Raw genomic sequence first — 14,916 nt, forward strand, 5'->3', positions numbered from 1 at the left:
GCAGCAATAGATAACTAATGTACATGATTAATTGACATAATGTTTTTATTTTTATTTATTTATTTTAAAGATTTTATTTATTTATTTGACACAGAGAGACAACCAGCGAGAGAGGGAACACAAGCAGGGGGAGTGGGAGAGGAAGAAGCAGACTCCCAGCGGAGGAGCCTGATGTGGGGCTCGATCCCATAACGCCGGGATCACGCCCTGAGCCGAAGGCAGACGCTTAACAACTGAGCCACCCAGGCACCCCTGACATAATGTTTTTAGAAAGCAATTTGGCAATACTTGATCTAAGCACAAAACTTTATCTTTTGGTCCAGTAACTTGAAACCTAGAAACGTATCCTAGAGCTATAACCCAACAGAAACCAAATAGTATACGCCCAAAGACGTAAGAGCATTCACTGTGGTAATTTTTTTAAAAAAATCAAAAGAAGGGAAATGTTGAACAGCAATGACTTAGGAAATTGTGGTACATTCATCTGCTGAATATTGTTTGGTCACCAAAAAGTGTAATTCAGAGAGAAATGTAGAAATATTAGTTATACATATCAAATCTTTAGAAAATATGAAGTATGACGTGCATGGTGATTGCAAGACTGCCATGGTAAGACCTGTAAGGAAATTCACACACTTGAAAGTAAATCTGGGTGGCTCAGTCAGTTAAGCATCTGCCTTTGGCTCAGGTCATGATCCCAGGGTCCTGGGATCGAGTCCCACGTCAGGGTCCCTGCTTAGCAAGGAGTCTGCTTCTCCCTCTGCCTCTGCCCCTCACCCCTGCTTGTGCGCTCTCTCTCTCTCTCTGTCTCTCTCAATATCTCAAACAAATAAAATCTTCAAAAAAATAAAATAAAATAGGGGCACCTGGGTGGCTCAGTTGTTAAGCATCTGCCTTCGGCTCAGGGCGTGATCCCGGCGTTCTGGGATTGAGCCCCACATCAGGCTTCTCCGCTGGGAGTCTGCTTCTTCCTCTCCCACTCCCCCTGCTTGTGTTCCCTCTCTCGCTGGCTGTCTCTATCCTGTCAAATAAATAAATAAAATCTTTAAAAAAATTTTTTAAAATAAAATGAAATAAATAAAAAAGAAAGTTAATCTGTTCTGGTGGAATTTTGAAAGACTATGCATTCGGTATATGTAAGGACTGACTGCTGAATGTATTTATACATATGTATGAAGGCTTACTCAGAGGGGCCCACAGGCCCGCTCCCTCTCCCTGCATCAAGGTGACAGATCCTGGCATCACTGCTTTTGGCTCTGTATGCTTGTGGTGTGGCCAACCTTCTGTCTGTCAGTTGCCGGGGCCGTCATGAAAATGTGCCGCTCAGATCTGCGGGGAGCAGAACTGACTGACGGCCGCAGCTGTTGTTTCTCCAGATCCACCACCCCGTTCTCACTGAGGCCATGCTTCTCGCGGGCTGCTTTCAGCCAGTGCCTGGTCTGGTGGCAGTACTAAGGCAGGCCCAGCCCAAGGACTGGGGGGACTCCTCCAGTAGGTGACTGTGGCTCCAGGACTACCCCGTGGCCTGGGCAGGTCTTTCTCAGAGCTGCTCTGAAGTCTGACACCCTGCCTTGCCAGTCCTCCTCCATTCCCCACTCCTTTCCAGGTATTGACCCATGAAGTGATCCGAAGCCTCTCCCCAGCTTCTATGCCCAACCCCTTTGTCCTTCACAGGCGTTTCCCTGGACACACGCAATCCTGTCTCCGTGTCTATTTCCCAGAGGACCTGAACTACCAAGGTTAGTCCTCGCTTGGTCAGGTGCACTGTGAGGTCCTGGGGAGCTTGCAGTCCTGCAGAAGAGACTGTAGGACAAGTCATGGGGAGATCCATGCAGCGAAGGCCTGAGGACCCGCTTGTTGACCCCTCAGTTTTTCATATGGGCAGCGCAATTTTATTTTAATTGTGCCAAGTTACTATGTAGGAAATTTAAATGCAACAGTATGGTAAAAATAGCAGAGAATCAAAAAATCTAAAAAGGAAGTAGGCATAAAGCATGAGAATTCCACATTCATTAATGTTTCATCTTCGGTTCTGATTGACACTCAATGCTCGCAGATTTCAAAACACACTTTGAAGTCATGATGACTCTTCAGAAGCGATCTCAGCACCAGCGTAAGATCCGTAGATTCAGGTGGCTTGCAGTTCACTTGTTCGTGACTCACGTAGCGTGTTCTACAGACTTGTTCCAGGTCAGGTCACAGCGTTGAGGAAAGAAGTATCTTCCTGTAATTAGAAAGGGCCCCCTGAATCACACTCAGGTTAAGACCGCCAGTGTATAAAGGGCCCCAAAACTGTCACAATGTGGTTCCAAGGAACATAATTTTTATAAAGAAAATGACTTGGGGCGCCTGGGTGGCTCAGTCCGTTAAGCGTCAGACTCTTGATCTCAGCTCAGATCTTGACCTCAGGGTCGTGAGTTCAAGCCCCTCGCTGGAGCCTACTTAAAAGAAACAAAAAACAAATGTAAGCTTCTGTTTCCTATTTTAATTACTGAAATCTCTAACAATGACAAACTGTCACCTGTGGCAGTAAATGTAGACAGTCATTCAATCAGACATCTTAGAACACAATTAGCAATCTGACGTAACGGAAAATGATGGAAAAATGTGATGCAGTTCCACCCGGGTTCTTTTTGTCATTTTACAGACACATCATGTTAATGTCAGACCGAGGCATAAAATGTTTAGCACATAAACCAGTTTTCTTTCTTTTTTTTTTTTTTAAGATTTTATTTATTTATCCGTCAGAGAGAAAGAGAGAGCAAGAGCACAAGCAGGGGGAGCAGAAGGCAGAGGGAGAAACAGGCTCCCCACCGAGAAAGGAGCCTGATGCAGGGTTCGATCCCAGGACCCTGAGTTCCTGACCTGAGCCGAAGGCAGACGCTTAACTGACTGAGCCACCCAGGCGTCCCTAACCACTTTTCTGTTAAGAGCCAGCATTTTATTTTAGTCTTTTATCTTACTTTGTACCCAGTACTCTACCCTACTAGAGGCTATTTCACTTAATCAACAAATCAAAAATGATTTCTGACTTGATTTACAGGGGACAGAAACTCTTATATCATCAAACTTCATAATCGAAAGTACAATAATAGGGTTGCCTGGGTGGCTCCGTTCGTTAAGTGTCTGCCTTCAGCTCAGGTTATGATCTCAGGGTCCTGGAATCAAGTCCCGCATCGGGCTCCTTGCTCAGCGGGGAGCCTGCTTCTCCCTCTGCCTGCCACTCCCCCTGCTTGTGCTCTCTCTGTGTGTCAAATAAATAAATAAAATCTTTTTTTTTAAAGTACAATCATAAAGATGAAAACGCCTCCTGTTTCTTTTAGAAAATAGCACTTCACGAGCTTGCTGCATCTTGAATGCCTCTACTATTATTGCCTGGCAATGGGCAGTTGATAGAACAAAGAACTGTTAACTTGAATTATGATAGCTTATCCCTCAGAGTTTAATCTAAAAATGAAGTTTCTACAGAAGCAGGAACTATCTGAACATGGAAAAAAAATCCCTCATTCGAACCTCTTTGAAGTGGTAATGGCTGCAAATTTGCAGCATTTAGACAGCTATGCTGTCAACTCTGTCTTAGGAACTGAGAGGAAGACATCTAGAGAGCAGAAGAAAATGGACGTTTCCTTCCGAATGTTAGCCAAATTCCTTTTTTTTTTTAAGATTATTTATTTATTTATTTGACAGAGATAGAGACAGCCAGCGAGAGAGGGAACACAAGCAGGGGGAGTGGGAGAGGAAGAAGCAGGCTCATAGCAGAGGAACCCGATGTGGGGCTTGATCCCAGAATGCTGGGATCACGCCCTGAGCCGAAGGCAGACGCTTAACCGCTGTGCTACCCAGGCGCCCCTGTTAGCCAAATTTCTGATAATCAGAGATTTCAAAGCAAATACGGCACATAATATCTCAAACGTAAACGAGGATGGAGGGCCCGGGGACACCTGGCTGGCTCTGTTGAAGAGTATGAGTCTATTGATCTCAGGGTCATGAGTTCAGGCCCCATGTTGGGTGTAGAGATTACTTAAAATACATAAATGAACAAATAAATACACAAACTTTAAAAAAAAAGATGGAAAGCCTAGAGAATTTTTGATTACCTAAATATTAAAAAAAAATCTATCATTGCAACATAAAGGACTTCTTCCCTATTTTAATCTCGTGAGTTTCAAAGCAAAAGGAGTGGATTACATGGACGTGCGTGCTGCACGAACATGCGTGCACACACACGCTGGTAAGTAACCTAATTCCTTCTTCCCATCGCCTCACTTTATCCCAAGAAAGTTACACAGACCTCATCACTGGTCTCCCTTTACCTAGTGATCTCTGTGACCTTAATCACTGCTGTCCGCCGCAGAGCTGGTGAAGGGCTGTCAGCGGCCAAGGCGGGGCTCGCTGCGGGAGCTGGACCCTGGGGAGGCTGTGCTCTGGAGGAGCCCGCCGTTAGGGAAACCCCCCTGGCACTGCAGAGCTGGCAGAGAAGAATCCCTTCCTGCTCTCCAACTCTGGTGACCCTCCAGCGCCCCCTGCTGGCAGGACTCAAAGATGGGGCCCACTGGGGAGAAGTATTTAAAGGGTCCCTCTCTATTTTCTCAAAGCAGGCAGGGAAGGGTGTCTTAGAGTCAATAAACAGATAACTGATCCAATGGTTAAAGAGCAAAACCCAGCATGGCTGGCACCGAGTGCAAGCAAGGGTGTTGGGGGAGAGGAGGCTGAAGGGCCTGGTGGGAACCAGAGTACGCAGGGCCTTGTGGGTCATGGGAGGTGTTTATACTTTATTCTAACAGCAGTGGGGAGCTTTTGATAATGTTACAGCAGAAGAGGACGTGATCATGCTTGGATCTTAGAAAGTGACTTCAGTGGGGACAGTGGGTTGAGGGGGCCAGACAGGAGGCAGAGAGAGCAGTTGGCAGCGGAGGGGCCATTTAGTAACGAGGAGAGATGGTAGTGGCCTGAACTGGGCAGTGGCCATGGGGATGGAAAGAAGCAGGACTCAGGCTACCTTTAGGAGGGAATATTGATGCGATTTGGTGGCAGGCTGGGTCTGGGGGTACAGGAGAGGAACGTCAGAGGTCAAGGGTGGGGAATGTCCCCCGGTTCCAGCTTGGCAGCTGGGTGTCTGCGGTATACCCTCTGCTTTTTCTCTCTCTGCTGCAGGGCTCGCAGATGCTAAGTCCCATTCTCTTTCTGTCTCCTGGGATGTCCCTCCTCCCTTACTGACTTATGCCTCCCTGGAAAGACAGTTTTGGTGGTGGTGGTGATTGAAGCCTTTCAACCCACGGGAGGCTCGAGAGTGCCCAGATTGAGGCAGCATGCGTAAGGAGACCCGAACAATGTTCTCTGAAGCATTGTTCAGTGCAAAGGCCAACGGAGGTAAGTAGCTGGTGTCCGCAGGCGGGATGCTGCCCACTCCTTCCTCGGCAATGCCTCCGCCCTCTCCTTCTTGCACCCTCAGCCACGCTTGGCTCTGGCGGGCTTGGGGAACACACACTTAGCTGTTGCACTGCCTGGAGTCACCTAGACTCAGAGCCCCCCAGCTCTGGACTTCTTCCAATCCAGGCCCCTGGAGCCTCCATTCCCTAGAGGGCCTTGCTCCCTGCTACAAGTCAAGGGTAAATCGTATCAACAGATCCAAACTCATGCCATCACCCACCTCTACCCCCCTGCCCCTGCCTGCTGCACGGGATGGTTGAGAGAGTAGGCTGCTACTGCTGGGCCCTGCAGGCTTTGCCAGGGGCTAGAGGGCCATCAGCTGGGGCCCTGGCCAAAGGAACAAACTATGGAGTCAGAGCCCACGTGGAAGGAGGGAGGGGACGGGCATCCACACACCACATGACAGCACCTCATTGCTTTATAAGCACACGCTCTCTGTTTCTAGACTTTACTGTTGTTGTCAAACAAGTCCTGCCAGAGTCTGACACCTGGACGCTGAGCAGCTAGTTAGGAATGAACAGTTCACAGCTCGACCGGAGCTGTGCTTGACACAATCGGGTGGGCGCTGTCTGCTCACCAGCTCCAGCTGCCAAGACCTCAAATCAATGTCAGGGTTGAGTTTTCCCTAAGGTCATCCACACGTGAAAAGACCAAGGTCCCAGCTCTCTTCACCACAGAGGGTCTCCCCCACTTCCCTGGGCCCCCGAGCTTCAGTCCAACGAGCTGCTCCCCTTCAGAGCTAACCTCGGCTGACTTCGAGGCTCCTTCTGGCCCCCACTGGTTGGGGGCAGCCCTGCAGTCCTGAGGCACGCATGTCTTTGTTGATTGGCAGGAAAGACTTGGAATCAGGGTCCCAGGAGACCGGGGTCCAGTGGGAGGCTCTTGGCCAGGAGGCAAATCTGTGGGTACCTCTCCAGGCAGCCTTTGGCTTCAGAACCTGGGTTAAAATTCTGGCTCTGGGGCATGTGGGTGGCTCTGTCGGTTAAGCATCTGCCTTCTGCTCAGGTCATGATCCCGGGGTCCTGCGATCTAGCCCTGCATCGGGCTCTCAGCTGGGAACCTGCTCCTCCCTCTCACTCTCCCTCTCCCCCGGCTTGTGCTCTCTCTCTCTCACTCTCAAATAAATAAAATCTAAAAAAAAAAAAAAAAAATCCTGCTCTACAACTTCCTGCCCTGGGCGCGTCATTTACCGTCTCCGTACCTCAGTTTCTCCCTTCTGTAAATGGGAAATATGACAACGTCTGCCTTCCAGGGTTGTCTTAAGAACTTAAGTGGATATTTATAAAGCACTTTTCACAGTGCCTGGGTCGGGGTGGGCAGCACCGCCCTCCACAGCGTCCCCCAACCTCCGGCCCTGTCTTACTCATGTGTCTGACGCCCCCATCAGCCTGGGACCTCTCTAAGCGTGACGGCAGGGCCATCCCCACCCCCTTACTCCTGGTATCTGAGAGTCGGTGTTCAGGCAGGGTTTGCCGGGTACACGACTGAGGTGTGAAGGGAAGGAAGGAGCCTGATGAGCGGGCAGGCCCCGGAGGCTCTGGCCTGTGAACCTCTGCTCAGCCCAAACTTCTCAGGGGCTGATGGTGGAGAGGCTGGGGCAGCAAGGCCTCTACACCCCAGTCCTGTCCCCTGGCCCCCTGGGTAAGTCACCTCAAGAGGGGCCCCCGGCACCTTCTGACATGGCTCCCAGCAGCAGCTGGGGCTACCCTCAGGCCTCCATCCCCAGATCCTGATCTGCCTGGCTGGCACACCGGCTATCCTGTGCCACCCAGCCTGGTGAGGAAAGGTGTCCCAGCCTGGAGGGCTGACAGAGGAAGCTTGAGTGGCTGTCCCAGGCTGCGGACGAGCACAGGCTCGTGGAGGCCCCTCAGGGGGTCGGGCCACAGCTGCCCCTCCCTGGCCCTGGCCTATGGGGGCCTCCTTCTAACTGCAGACCCACAGCTTCTTCCACCTCCGAACTCCCGTCTGACCCATTTTGGATCCCGTACCTAAGGCTCTCCTGTCAGCCAAATGAATGTCAGGAGCCATCTGTTGCCTAAGCCAGCGGCAGCTGCCGGGGCAAATGCTTGCATACATGTAAGTCAATTTTGTTTTGCCTCACGATGAGATCTTCAGTTGAGCAAGGGAAGGTTCACGAAATTATTCAGTGGTTCCATTAACCTGAGGAAGGCAGAACTGACAGCCCAGGGGAAGGGCGGGAGCGGGAAGGCTAGAGACAGCCAAGGAGGTCCAGCAGGCAGGAGGCCCTGGGGCCTCAGGAGGAAGCCACTGTGGTATCCTAGCCATGGGCTTGTGGCCCCTCACGAGAGAGGCCCACGTCCCCCTGACTGGCCCGACCCTGGGCCGCCTCAGCAGAGGGTGACCCCAGGCCCGCAAAAGGAGCCTTCCCGTCAGCTTGTTCCGCCCAGCCCCGCATGGAACCGCCTCGGTGGAAGAGTAGTGGAGCTCCCACGTGCGGAGAGGCTCTGTGCCACGCCATTTCCTCACATCATCTCATGTAATCACCACAAAACCCCTTAGAGAAAGGCAGGTATGAGTACCCGGGCCCCGCTGGGAAGCGGCGGCTCAGAGAGGTTGTGAAACTTGCCCAGGGACACACAGCTGTTGCTGGTGGGGCCAGGAGGGGACCCCTGGAGCGCGAAGGCAAAGCCTGTGCAGGGTCCTCTACCAAGGCCGCAGCCTCACTGGGGAAGCAGGGATCACCGGTGGTTTCTGCGTTGGGGACAGCAGCACCCGCTTGTGAAGCGGCAAAGCCTCCGGGAGACCCCACGACTCACTGCTTTGTCCTGGGGGGGGGATCTGATGCTGGCCCGAGGCCTCTTCTGAAAAGTGGGCTCTTGGTAAAACTTCCTCCCAGTAGAGTGAAATTAAATCCGCTTTCAGAAAGGCAGCTTCTCAGGCCCTGGGCACTCACTCCTGCGGCTCCCCAGGCCCGGGGGGGTGGGTACCCTGAAGTGTGAGGATGACTGCTCTGGATAAGCCAATATTTAGGTTAATGTTCTTTAAATCCCTGAGAAGTGGACTCAAGTGCTTGCAGCCCCTTCTGAGGAAAAAGGCCTCAGCCATACCTGAAGCAAAGGGGTCCTGCAGGAACCAAGTGCCCCCTCACCTGACCTCTGCTCCAGTGGCTGGAGCCCCAGAGGACACACACACACACCACACACACAGACACCTACCATACCCACCTCACCACATACCACACACATACCCCAAATCCTCAACCCACCACACACATACACACCCAGACAAATACACCACACCATACACACCAAACCCTCACCCACCACACCTACACCCAGACACACACACCCCCAAATCTTCACACACCACACACATATACCCAGACACACGCACGACACCACACACGCCAAACCCTCACCCATCACACACCACATACCCACACACACATCACACACAGACATACCATACCCACCCCAACACACCACACACACACACACACACACACACACACACCATGCCCCAGGAAACATTTGAAAGTCCAGCCCAAATAAAGGTGATGTCAGGGACGTCTGGGTGGCTCAGATGGTTAAGCGTCTGCCTTCAGCTCAGGTCATGATCCCAGGGTCCTGGGATGGAGCCCCGCGTCCGGCTCCGTGCTTGGCGGGGAGTCTGCTTCTCTCTCTCCCACTCCCCTTGCTTGTGCTCTCTCACTCTCTCTGTCAAATAAATAAATAAAATCTTTAAAAAAAAAAAAGGTGATGTCAATTCACTGGCCCCATCACATTCTCTCTCGGAGAGTGAACCGGGGTGCATGGAGACACTAGGAGATTAGCAGTGATGGACTCCACGCTGTCAGCGGGTTAGGCTCTGCCGGGTCCACCGGGTTCTGTCCCCACTCCCACGTTGAAGGTCTCCCTGGCCACGTGACCCGCTCTGGCCAGTGGATTCGATAGGCGATAGGGGTCACTCACACATGAAAGCATTGGAGAGCCAGGGTGTCTCCATCTTTCCTTCCCCCAACGGGCCTCCAGATGTTGGGTCCCCAAGTGAGGACAGCATGGAACAGAGACCCCACCAACCCGGGACGGACATGTGGTGAGAGCAAAAAGCAAACCTGTGCGGGTTTCAGGCACAGATTTGGGGTTATCTGTTCCCACCACACGACTTACCCCCTTCCTGCCGCTGTACTACCCTGAACCGACTAACCACTCTGCTTAGACAAGCCACATCATTTGGGCCCTCAACTAGAAGCCGGTTGTGGAGTGGCTCATTAGTAGGAGGTGAGAATTCTGCTTGCTGGAAGCGGTCCTGCAAATCCTTCCTGCTCAGGCCTTTCCAGCCTGGTGTCCGCTGATGCAGGGGTGCCTTGCTGAGAAACAAGCGTTGAGAAAGGATCGTGTGAAAAAGAGAAGGAATGATCTTGCTAACACAGAGCTGCCTTGTGTATGGGGTTGAGCCAGCGTCTGTGTGTCTGTCTGCTTTTTTCTCCCCATCGAAAGCACAGAAGCTCAACCCAGGTGACAGCCCCGCGGCTCGAACAAAGCAGGACGGGGCGGGGGGGAGCTCCCTGTCTTCATTCCCCCCTTCCCTTCACACCCAGCTCTTTGAAAAGCTGAAAGCAATGCACAGATGCGAGGAGCTGTTTTCATTCTTGTGCTTACAAGCCCCCCTCTGTTCCCATGGCAGCCTGGCGCTCTCCGCCGCGCACTGTTCACGCGGGGCGACACGTCTGCTTCCTTGTCAGGCTTGCCCAACTGCGCTGTGAATGCCTGGCGGGCGGGGCGGTGCCTCCCACCCTGCATCCTGGCCACCTGACCGAACACCTCTAGGGGTGGAGGGTGGGGGTGGGCAGGGAGGAAACAACGGGAGGGGAGACCCTGTGAGCCTGACAGCAGCTACGCAGTCTAAATGCATCTAGTGAGCACCACTGTATGCACAGTCACCAGGTAAGGCTCTGGGGACAAGTCTAGATTCCTAAGGTACATGAATCAGTCTACAAACTTCCATATACATTATTTTTTTGAACTTCACGGCGTGGTGGTGAGGTCAGTTGGACATAAGTTATCCTGTCTTCTTTGAGAAGAAAGTGGGTTTGCAGGGTTTACAGGTGGTATAACAATAAGCAGAAACCGTGGGCCATGCATGTTGTTTGGAGTCTTGGCTTTGCCCCCAACCTACCTTGGGAAGCTTCAGCGTCCTGGTTTATGAAAGGGAAGGACCGGCTCTGCAGCCACAGCCTTCCTGCAGGGCCGGGGCTGGGCCTGAAACCTAGGACTGTTCCATGTTGCGAACAAGAGGTGTGCGGGTGCCCTGAGGCTGGAGGCAGGCTCAGGTCTGGAGGCCAGAGCGGGATCAGGGAGAGCAGCTGGAGGCCTGGAGCACCCCCTTTCTGTGGCCACAGAGCATCCTACAGGGCCCAGTGAAGGAAGCGTAGAGCGAATGTATGCCAGAGTCGGGGCGGGGCAGCCGGGGCGGGGCTGGGGATGAGGCGTTGTCCAGAAACCCCAGCTGTTCGAGAGCATGTGAGTAGAAGCGAGTGCTCAGAGATTACGTGCAACCAGAGGGACCAAGTCCTGGGAAGAGCGGCTGGGCAGACAGCTGTGGAGGTCAGTGTGGAGAGTACTACCTATCCCAACAGGACAGGACCTGGGGAAACCATAGATGGCCAGCATCGTCACTGACCTCATGGTGACCACGGAGGTGGGGGAGGGGCATACCGTTACCATCAACTATTCATCAGCACACATTTATTGAGCACCTACGATGTGCCAGGCTCTGTTCTAGGCCCTGGAAACACAGTAATGGACACAATCCTGCCTTTATGTTCTACTGAGGGGCACGGACAAGAAACAAGAAAGAAGTAATTATAGAGCATATAAGATGGTGACCAGGGCTGCTGTGGGTCCAGGGATCAGATAGGCTGGGTTGGGGGGGAACAGGTACTTTCCCAAATAGGATGGTCCAGGAAGGCCTACACTGACAAGGTGACCTTGGAGCAAAGGCCCGAACAAAGTGAGGGAGTAGAAATGTGGGATTGGGGGCGCCTGGGTGGCACAGCGGTTAAGCGTCTGCCTTCGGCTCAGGGCGTGATCCCGGCGTTGTGGGATTGAGCCCCACATCAGGCTCCTCCGCTATGAGCCTGCTTCTTCCTCTCCCACTCCCCTTGCTTGTGTTCCCTCTCTCGCTGGCTGTCTCTATCTCTGTCAAATAAATAAATAAAATCTTTAAAAAATTTTAAAAAAATGTGGGATTGATCATTCCCGGGGGAGGAAGGACCAGGGCAAAGGCCCAGGGGCAGGGGCATGCCCTGCACATTTGGGGTGGGAGCAGGAGCAGGGAGGAGGGAGAAGCAGGAGAGAAATTAGAGAGGAGGGGGAAGGGGTTAGATTGTGTGGGGTCTTGTGAAGGAAGGACTGAGGTTTCCCCTGCCTTTGACTGGAAACCTTTGTTTGCCTTCACTCCTCTGTGGACATCATTTGCCCTCTGCCCAGGGGCAGCAGCGGGCCTGGAGAAGCCTTCTCATGGTTGTCTGTGGCCAGACACAGGTCTATATGGACCTTGTACAGGTTGCTGCTGCCCGTTCGGGGCACCTCGGGCTTCCCCTGAATCTTCCCCTCGGGCCGTGCAGGTCACACCCAGCCTTCCTGTGAATGGTGCTACCACAAAACAGAACCAAGCCCTTTAAGGAATCAGGGTGTGCCTCTGCCTCGGCTCCCAGCCTCCCCAAACGCCTCGCTTTAGGGACCCAGCTATCTGGAACTAGAGTCTATTCTTTCTCCCCTCCGCAGCCCTCTCTGTGTGGCTCCTACAGGCCCCACCCACCCTGGAAAACCCAGCCTGACTCCTCACGCTGGCTCCTTTCCCCTCCCCTGTCCATGCACCTGCAGCTCCCCCATCCCCCATCCCCATCCTCCCCACCCCCGTTTCTTCTGTCATTTTGTTGAATCATCTGTCAGGTGATTTCCTGGTTCCTTTCTTTCTCCTTCCGACCTGTCTACCTCATTCCCCTGTCTGCAAGCACCCAGCGTGATTGCCGCCACGTGCAAAGATCTCAGGAAATTCTGCTCAAACAGCAAAGGGAAACCGGACTTCAGGGTGGAGAGGAGCCAGGGGTGGAAGTGAAACAGGAGATGGGGACGGGAAGCCCATATGCATTGCAGATGCAAAACGAACAAACCTTTTAGAATCTCTAAAAGTAAGAAAGAGAGTTTTATGGAAGCCCAAGTTAGGACAGCTGCCCCAGGAAACAGGCTCTTCACCAGGGAAGAAAGCCCCCCAGAGAATGAACAGTTATTACAGGGGTGTATACTCGTCCATCTTGCAAAAGCGCAGGAGAGTACAGAGGCACAGATAGGCAGGGACCGCGGGTTTGGTCACAACGCAATGCAGGGGGTAGGAGCCTTGGTGGATACCTCAAGGACGAGATGGTTGTCCTTGAAGCTACTCATTCCCAGAGCAGATGCACGATGGGTGCGGGGCGGGCCATAAATCAGGCTTTGAGTTTGAACAGAGTTTAGGTACAGTCATGTGAACTTAGAAAGAAAGCTAAGATGGCTTCCCTTGTATATCAGGCCTTTAGAGCATTTTTCTCTCACCATCATCTGGCCATGGGAGGAGGGCGGGAAAAGAGGGAGCTAGACATGGTGAGAGTTTGCAGACTTCCAAGGTGTGAAGCATGGAGTCTTCAGTTTACTTGCGTTGGGAGCCCGAGACTTCCCGGTACCCTGTCCCTGGCTTTCCCGGACATTTATTTATTTTTTATTTTTTAAAAAGATTTTATTTATTTATTCGACAGAGAGAGACAAGAGACAGCAAGCGAGAGAGGGAGCACAGGCAGGGGGAGTGGGAGACGAAGAAGCAGTCTCCCAGCAGAGGAGCCTGATGTGGGGCTCGATCCCAGGACCCTGGGATCACGCCCTGAGCCGAAGGCAGACGCTTAACAACTGAGCCACCCAGGTGTGCCTTTCCCAGACATTTAAACCGATGCAGTCAGGCTTGGTCGAGAACCCCGGGGAGGGTCCCTGGCTTCACGCAGAATAGAAACCAAAGCAGAAAACAGGGTTTATTGAATACAGGTAGAGAAGAGCAGACGGAGTGTCTGGGAGACTTGGAAAGGACGGAAGAATGAGTCTTGTCACTGCGTGGGGCTAGGGATTTGTATGAGAAAAGGTCTGGGGTACGTGTTCCTCTAGGAATCCAGGCTATGTCCAGTCAAAGGCGAGTCAGGTGTTACTCCACAAATTACCAAAGGTGGGGGGGGTGCCTGGGTGGCTCAGTGGGTTAAATTAATTATCTGACTCTTGATTTTGACTCAGGTTATGATCTCAGGGTCATGAGATCGAGCCCCACGTTAGGGTTCCACACTGGGCCTGGAGCCTGCTTGAGATTCTCTTTCTCCCTCTGCCTCTGCCCCTCCACCGCCCCCCCCCCCGCTTGCACATGCAGGCTCTCTCACTAGCTCTCTCTCCTTAAAAAAACAACAACAAAAAATTACCTCCATGAAGTCCGTTTTGTGGGGGTGTTGATGCCAGCATCAGCCGAGATTTGTTTGAAGCTAACGTCCCGGGCCATGTTTGGGATCTGGTTCTTCCTGAGTGTTATCAGGTGTTTGAGGCCTAGGACAACACTCAGAGAGTGATTCACTTTCTTGCTTGCACGTCGAAGTGGGAACAGAACTCTTTGGCTTATTCAGAGGCAAACTGTGGAACATGAGTCAGTGGGGCCCCGCAGAAACGCAGCAGAGACAGAGCGTTTCTAACGCGGAGTCCCTTCAGCTTCCCTACGTCACTGTTTCTGGCCTCCTTAAGATCTTCACTGATGACGGGCATCAGTGGAGGGTCTGCAGGCCAGGCCTGTGCTGGAGATAAAAGGGCTCCTGGTCTCCTCTACCTGAGAGGGCAGGTCCTGACTGCCCCCCCCCCACTTCTCCCTCCTGGGGGATAGACTGGGTGAGGACAGGTGAGGCAAGATCGAGTGCCAGAAGGCGTGGTGGCATGACATTTTTGAAACATTAGATGATTTCTCCAACATTCCCCAGCCCCTTTTCCCATCTTCCTTTCACCCCCCCCCCCCCACTTTACCCCCCCACCCTGCCTCTGGGAAGAGGAAGATGTGTGAGAGCAGAGAGCCGATTAAAGCAGTCACTTCCTGGCTTTTGTTTTTCAAAAGCCCTCCCAGACCATTAAGGGCAGAGAGTCACTACGGGCTCGGACAAAAGACCAGGGAGTAAACCACCGGGAAAGAGAGCAAGGTTTCCTGCCCCAGCTAAGATCCCCTGGGCTGGGCAGAGGGGTCAAGGGGATGAGTTGCAGGGGAGGAGGTAAGACGTAGGCGTGCGGAGCTCTGCTTCCTGAGCGGAGCCCCTGGGGTGTGGCAGGACCAGGTGGGGCGACAGGATGTGAGAGCAGGGGGGGCCTGGCCGTCATTTCCCTGGGAGGCACCAGGTGGGGGAGGGGATAAACTGAAAAGAGCTTAGCTTTATCTTTTCCTTAGCTGTTCTTTCAGAAAATCCAGTGCCCCTGAGAA

The 14,916-nt window shown here is 52.6% G+C and overlaps 1 long non-coding RNA gene across 1 annotated transcript; it reads right to left on the reverse strand.

Moving 5' to 3' along the window:
- Positions 1-1,876: 1,876 nt before the first annotated feature.
- Positions 1,877-14,430, reverse strand: LOC121106424. Its single transcript, XR_005839050.1, has 2 exons — positions 13,886-14,430; positions 1,877-2,441 (listed from the first exon to the last, which is right to left on the reverse strand). It is a non-coding gene; the product is annotated as an uncharacterized LOC121106424 (long non-coding RNA).
- Positions 14,431-14,916: the final 486 nt, after the last annotated feature.

The sequence above is a fragment of the Ursus maritimus genome, unplaced genomic scaffold, assembly GCF_017311325.1.
Source record: "Ursus maritimus isolate PB19 unplaced genomic scaffold, ASM1731132v1 scaffold_1, whole genome shotgun sequence".
NCBI lineage: Eukaryota > Metazoa > Chordata > Mammalia > Carnivora > Ursidae > Ursus > Ursus maritimus.